A 6,773-nucleotide genomic window follows, 5' to 3' on the forward strand; every position below is an offset into this window, starting at 1 on the left:
TTTGTTTTTTTTTTATCTCGAATTTTGAGAGCTTTTTTAACTTTTTTCTCAAAAACGAGCACGTGAACGCCAATTTTGGTCTATACGATTCTTATGCAGTTTTAGATTCTCTACACGGTCCACTGATCGTTTTATTTTTTTGTCGAGTTTTGAGAATTTTTTTTTTTTTTTCTCGAAAACTAGCTCGACGACCTGCACTTTTGACGACGCCATCGTGTTCCCCGGATTTTTTCCTGCAAGATAGGCTGGCGATTTTTTGTCCTACTCCCATATTCGTGTCTTTTTGCTTAACGAAATCTTTTATATACTAATAACTTTTTAATAAAAAAACGTGCGACGGCAAAATCCGTCTTAGAGTCACTGGGGTGGTGACATGACAAAATATGTTAAGATCAGCCGCCCCTATGCGTAAAGTATGTCGTTTTTCCATTTTTTCACCCCGGAGCGACACCAACATTGTGTTGCAATTTTAAACCGCGCGGTTAAACGGCGGGCCAAACAGTCGCTGGTTTATGCAACAACAACCATCAAACTAGTAGGAGAATACACGCCCGTGATAGTATAGGAGATTCCCACTGTCCCTATCTTTTTTTTTATCTCGGACATATATATACCGGCTTATCGTCAATAACTCGAAAACCAGCACGTTAAGGCCAATTTTGGTCTATACGATTCTTATGCAGTTTTAGATTCTCTACACGGTCCAATGATCGTTTTATTTTTTTGTCGAATTTTGAGAATTTTTTTTTTTTTTTCTCGAAAACGAGCTCGACGACCTGCACTTTTGACGACGCCATCGTGTTCCCCGGATATTTTCCTGCAAGATAGCGTGTCTATTTTTTGTCCTACGACGATTTTTGACGCCGGAGCGGTGTTTCGGAGCAGAGCGGACTTGAAAACTTTCGCGCGTCGACCGCCGGAGCGATCGCTCCAGGCTGTTTTTCGTCAATAACTCGAAAACGAGCACGGTAACGCTCATTTTCGCCCGTACGATACTTGTACCGTTTACCGTTGGCTACCTGGTAGATGGTTTTTTTTTTTTTTATCTCGAAGTTTGAGAGCTTTTTTAATTTTTTCCACAAAAACGAGCACGTGAACGCCAATTTTCGTCTATACGATTCTTATGCAGTTTTATATTCTCTACACGGTCCACTGATCGTTTTATTTTTTTGTCGAATTTTGAGAATTTTTTTTTTTTTTTCTCGAAAACGAGCTCGACGACCTGCACTTTTGACGACGCCATCGTGTTCCCCGGATTTTTTCCTGCAAGATAGCGTGTCTATTTTTTGTCCTACGACGATTTTTGACGCCGGAGCGATGATTCGGAGCAGAGCGGACTTAGAAACTTTCGCGCGTCGACCGCCGGACCGATCGCTCCAGGCTGTTTTTCGTCAATAACTCGAAAACGAGCACGGTAACGCTCGTTTTCGCCCGTACGATACTTGTACCGTTTACCGTTGGCTACCTGGTAGATGGTTTTTTTTTTTTTTATCTCGAAGTTTGAGAGCTTTTTTAATTTTTTCCACAAAAACGAGCACGTGAACGCCAATTTTCGTCTGTACGATTCTTATGCAGTTTTAGATTCTCTACACGGTCCAATGATCGTTTTATTTTTTTGTCGAATTTTGAGAATTTTTTTTTTTTTTTCTCGAAAACGAGCTCGACGACCTGCACTTTTGACGACGCCATCGTGTTCCCCGGATTTTTTCCTGCAAGATAGGGTGGCGATTTTTTGTCCTACGACGATTTTTGACGCCGGAGCGGTGTTTCGGAGCAGAGCGGACTTAGAAACTTTCGCGCGTCGACCGCCGGAGCGATCGCTCCAGGCTGTTTTTCGTCAATAACTCGAAAACGAGCACGGTAACGCTCATTTTCGCCCGTACGATACTTGTACCGTTTACCGTTGGCTACCTGGTAGATGGTTTTTTTTTTTTTTATCTCGAAGTTTGAGAGCTTTTTTAATTTTTTCAACAAAAACGAGCACGTGAACGCCAATTTTCGTCTATACGATTCTTATGCAGTTTTATATTCTCTACACGGTCCAGTGATCGTTTTATTTTTTTGTCGAATTTTGAGAATTTTTTTTTTTTTTTCTCGAAAACGAGCTCGACGACCTGCACTTTTGACGACGCCATCGTGTTCCCCGGATTTTTTCCTGCAAGATAGGGTGGCGATTTTTTGTCCTACGACGATTTTTGACGCCGGAGCGATGATTCGGAGCAGAGCGGACTTAGAAACTTTCGCGCGTCGACCGCCGGACCGATCGCTCCAGGCTGTTTTTCGTCAATAACTCGAAAACGAGCACGGTAACGCTCGTTTTCGCCCGTACGATACTTGTACCGTTTACCGTTGGCTACCTGGTAGACGGTTTTTTTTTTTTTTATCTCGAAGTTTGAGAGCTTTTTTAATTTTTTCCACAAAAACGAGCACGTGAACGCCAATTTTCGTCTATACGATTCTTATGCAGTTTTATATTGTCTACACGGTCCACTGATCGTTTTATTTTTTTGTCGAATTTTGAGAATTTTTTTTTTTTTTTCTCGAAAACGAGCTCGACGACCTGCACTTTTGACGACGCCATCGTGTTCCCCGGATTTTTTCCTGCAAGATAGCGTGTCTATTTTTTGTCCTACGACGATTTTTGACGCCGGAGCGGTGTTTCGGAGCAGAGCGGACTTAGAAACTTTAGCGCGTCGACCGCCGGAGCGATCGCTCCAGGCTGTTTTTCGTCAATAACTCGAAAACGAGCACGGTAACGCTCATTTTCGCCCGTACGATACTTGTACCGTTTACCGTTGGCTACCTGGTAGATGGTTCTTTTTTTTTTTATCTCGAAGTTTGAGAGCTTTTTTAATTTTTTCCACAAAAACGAGCACGTGAACGCCAATTTTCGTCTATACGATTCTTATGCAGTTTTATATTCTCTACACGGTCCACTGTTCGTTTTATTTTTTTGTCGAATTTTGAGAATTTTTTTTTTTTTTTTCGAAAACGAGCTCGACGACCTGCACTTTTGACGACGCCATCGTGTTCCCCGGATTTTTTCCTGCAAGATAGGGTGGCGATTTTTTGTCCTACGACGATTTTTGACGCCGGAGCGATGATTCGGAGCAGAGCGGACTTAGAAACTTTCGCGCGTCGACCGCCGGACCGATCGCTCCAGGCTGTTTTTCGTCAATAACTCGAAAACGAGCACGGTAACGCTCGTTTTCGCCCGTACGATACTTGTACCGTTTACCGTTGGCTACCTGGCAGATGGTTTGTTTTTTTTTTATCTCGAATTTTGAGAGCTTTTTTAACTTTTTTCTCAAAAACGAGCACGTGAACGCCAATTTTGGTCTATACGATTCTTATGCAGTTTTAGATTCTCTACACGGTCCACTGATCGTTTTATTTTTTTGTCGAGTTTTGAGAATTTTTTTTTTTTTTTCTCGAAAACTAGCTCGACGACCTGCACTTTTGACGACGCCATCGTGTTCCCCGGATTTTTTCCTGCAAGATAGCGTGTCTATTTTTTGTCCTACGACGATTTTTGACGCCGGAGCGGTGTTTCGGAGCAGAGCGGACTTAGAAACTTTCGCGCGTCGACCGCCGGAGCGATCGCTCCAGGCTGTTTTTCGTCAATAACTCGAAAACGAGCACGGTAACGCTCATTTTCGCCCGTACGATACTTGTACCGTTTACCGTTGGCTACCTGGTAGACGGTTTTTTTTTTTTTTATCTCGAAGTTTGAGAGCTTTTTTAATTTTTTCCACAAAAACGAGCACGTGAACGCCAATTTTCGTCTATACGATTCTTATGCAGTTTTATATTGTCTACACGGTCCACTGATCGTTTTATTTTTTTGTCGAATTTTGAGAATTTTTTTTTTTTTTTCTCGAAAACGAGCTCGACGACCTGCACTTTTGACGACGCCATCGTGTTCCCCGGATTTTTTCCTGCAAGATAGCGTGTCTATTTTTTGTCCTACGACGATTTTTGACGCCGGAGCGGTGTTTCGGAGCAGAGCGGACTTAGAAACTTTAGCGCGTCGACCGCCGGAGCGATCGCTCCAGGCTGTTTTTCGTCAATAACTCGAAAACGAGCACGGTAACGCTCATTTTCGCCCGTACGATACTTGTACCGTTTACCGTTGGCTACCTGGTAGATGGTTCTTTTTTTTTTTATCTCGAAGTTTGAGAGCTTTTTTAATTTTTTCCACAAAAACGAGCACGTGAACGCCAATTTTCGTCTATACGATTCTTATGCAGTTTTATATTCTCTACACGGTCCACTGTTCGTTTTATTTTTTTGTCGAATTTTGAGAATTTTTTTTTTTTTTTTCGAAAACGAGCTCGACGACCTGCACTTTTGACGACGCCATCGTGTTCCCCGGATTTTTTCCTGCAAGATAGGGTGGCGATTTTTTGTCCTACGACGATTTTTGACGCCGGAGCGATGATTCGGAGCAGAGCGGACTTAGAAACTTTCGCGCGTCGACCGCCGGACCGATCGCTCCAGGCTGTTTTTCGTCAATAACTCGAAAACGAGCACGGTAACGCTCGTTTTCGCCCGTACGATACTTGTACCGTTTACCGTTGGCTACCTGGCAGATGGTTTGTTTTTTTTTTATCTCGAATTTTGAGAGCTTTTTTAACTTTTTTCTCAAAAACGAGCACGTGAACGCCAATTTTGGTCTATACGATTCTTATGCAGTTTTAGATTCTCTACACGGTCCACTGATCGTTTTATTTTTTTGTCGAGTTTTGAGAATTTTTTTTTTTTTTTCTCGAAAACTAGCTCGACGACCTGCACTTTTGACGACGCCATCGTGTTCCCCGGATTTTTTCCTGCAAGATAGCGTGTCTATTTTTTGTCCTACGACGATTTTTGACGCCGGAGCGGTGTTTCGGAGCAGAGCGGACTTAGAAACTTTCGCGCGTCGACCGCCGGAGCGATCGCTCCAGGCTGTTTTTCGTCAATAACTCGAAAACGAGCACGGTAACGCTCATTTTCGCCCGTACGATACTTGTACCGTTTACCGTTGGCTACCTGGTAGACGGTTTTTTTTTTTTTTATCTCGAAGTTTGAGAGCTTTTTTAATTTTTTCCACAAAAACGAGCACGTGAACGCCAATTTTCGTCTATACGATTCTTATGCAGTTTTATATTGTCTACACGGTCCACTGATCGTTTTATTTTTTTGTCGAATTTTGAGAATTTTTTTTTTTTTTTCTCGAAAACGAGCTCGACGACCTGCACTTTTGACGACGCCATCGTGTTCCCCGGATTTTTTCCTGCAAGATAGCGTGTCTATTTTTTGTCCTACGACGATTTTTGACGCCGGAGCGGTGGTTCGGAGCAGAGCGGACTTAGAAACTTTAGCGCGTCGACCGCCGGAGCGATCGCTCCAGGCTGTTTTTCGTCAATAACTCGAAAACGAGCACGGTAACGCTCATTTTCGCCCGTACGATACTTGTACCGTTTACCGTTGGCTACCTGGTAGATGGTTCTTTTTTTTTTTATCTCGAAGTTTGAGAGCTTTTTTAATTTTTTCCACAAAAACGAGCACGTGAACGCCAATTTTCGTCTATACGATTCTTATGCAGTTTTATATTCTCTACACGGTCCACTGTTCGTTTTATTTTTTTGTCGAATTTTGAGAATTTTTTTTTTTTTTTTCGAAAACGAGCTCGACGACCTGCACTTTTGACGACGCCATCGTGTTCCCCGGATTTTTTCCTGCAAGATAGGGTGGCGATTTTTTGTCCTACGACGATTTTTGACGCCGGAGCGATGATTCGGAGCAGAGCGGACTTAGAAACTTTCGCGCGTCGACCGCCGGACCGATCGCTCCAGGCTGTTTTTCGTCAATAACTCGAAAACGAGCACGGTAACGCTCGTTTTCGCCCGTACGATACTTGTACCGTTTACCGTTGGCTACCTGGCAGATGGTTTGTTTTTTTTTTATCTCGAATTTTGAGAGCTTTTTTAACTTTTTTCTCAAAAACGAGCACGTGAACGCCAATTTTGGTCTATACGATTCTTATGCAGTTTTAGATTCTCTACACGGTCCACTGATCGTTTTATTTTTTTGTCGAGTTTTGAGAATTTTTTTTTTTTTTTCTCGAAAACTAGCTCGACGACCTGCACTTTTGACGACGCCATCGTGTTCCCCGGATTTTTTCCTGCAAGATAGCGTGTCTATTTTTTGTCCTACGACGATTTTTGACGCCGGAGCGGTGTTTCGGAGCAGAGCGGACTTAGAAACTTTCGCGCGTCGACCGCCGGAGCGATCGCTCCAGGCTGTTTTTCGTCAATAACTCGAAAACGAGCACGGTAACGCTCATTTTCGCCCGTACGATACTTGTACCGTTTACCGTTGGCTACCTGGTAGATGGTTTTTTTTTTTTTTATCTCGAAGTTTGAGAGCTTTTTTAATTTTTTCCACAAAAACGAGCACGTGAACGCCAATTTTCGTCTATACGATTCTTATGCAGTTTTATATTCTCTACACGGTCCACTGATCGTTTTATTTTTTTGTCGAATTTTGAGAATTTTTTTTTTTTTTTCTCGAAAACGAGCTCGACGACCTGCACTTTTGACGACGCCATCGTGTTCCCCGGATTTTTTCCTGCAAGATAGCGTGTCGATTTTTTGTCCTAGCTCAATTATTAAGGAAGTTACGGTTTCTTGATTTTTCGGTATGTTCGAACTGGTCTTTTAGGCGGGCGCTCGGTCGCGCGGTGCTTTCGCATCGACCGACGTACCGATCGGCGGCGACGGTTTTTCGTC

The sequence above is a fragment of the Colletes latitarsis genome, unplaced genomic scaffold (assembly GCF_051014445.1).
Source record: "Colletes latitarsis isolate SP2378_abdomen unplaced genomic scaffold, iyColLati1 scaffold0118, whole genome shotgun sequence".
Classification (NCBI taxonomy): domain Eukaryota; kingdom Metazoa; phylum Arthropoda; class Insecta; order Hymenoptera; family Colletidae; genus Colletes; species Colletes latitarsis.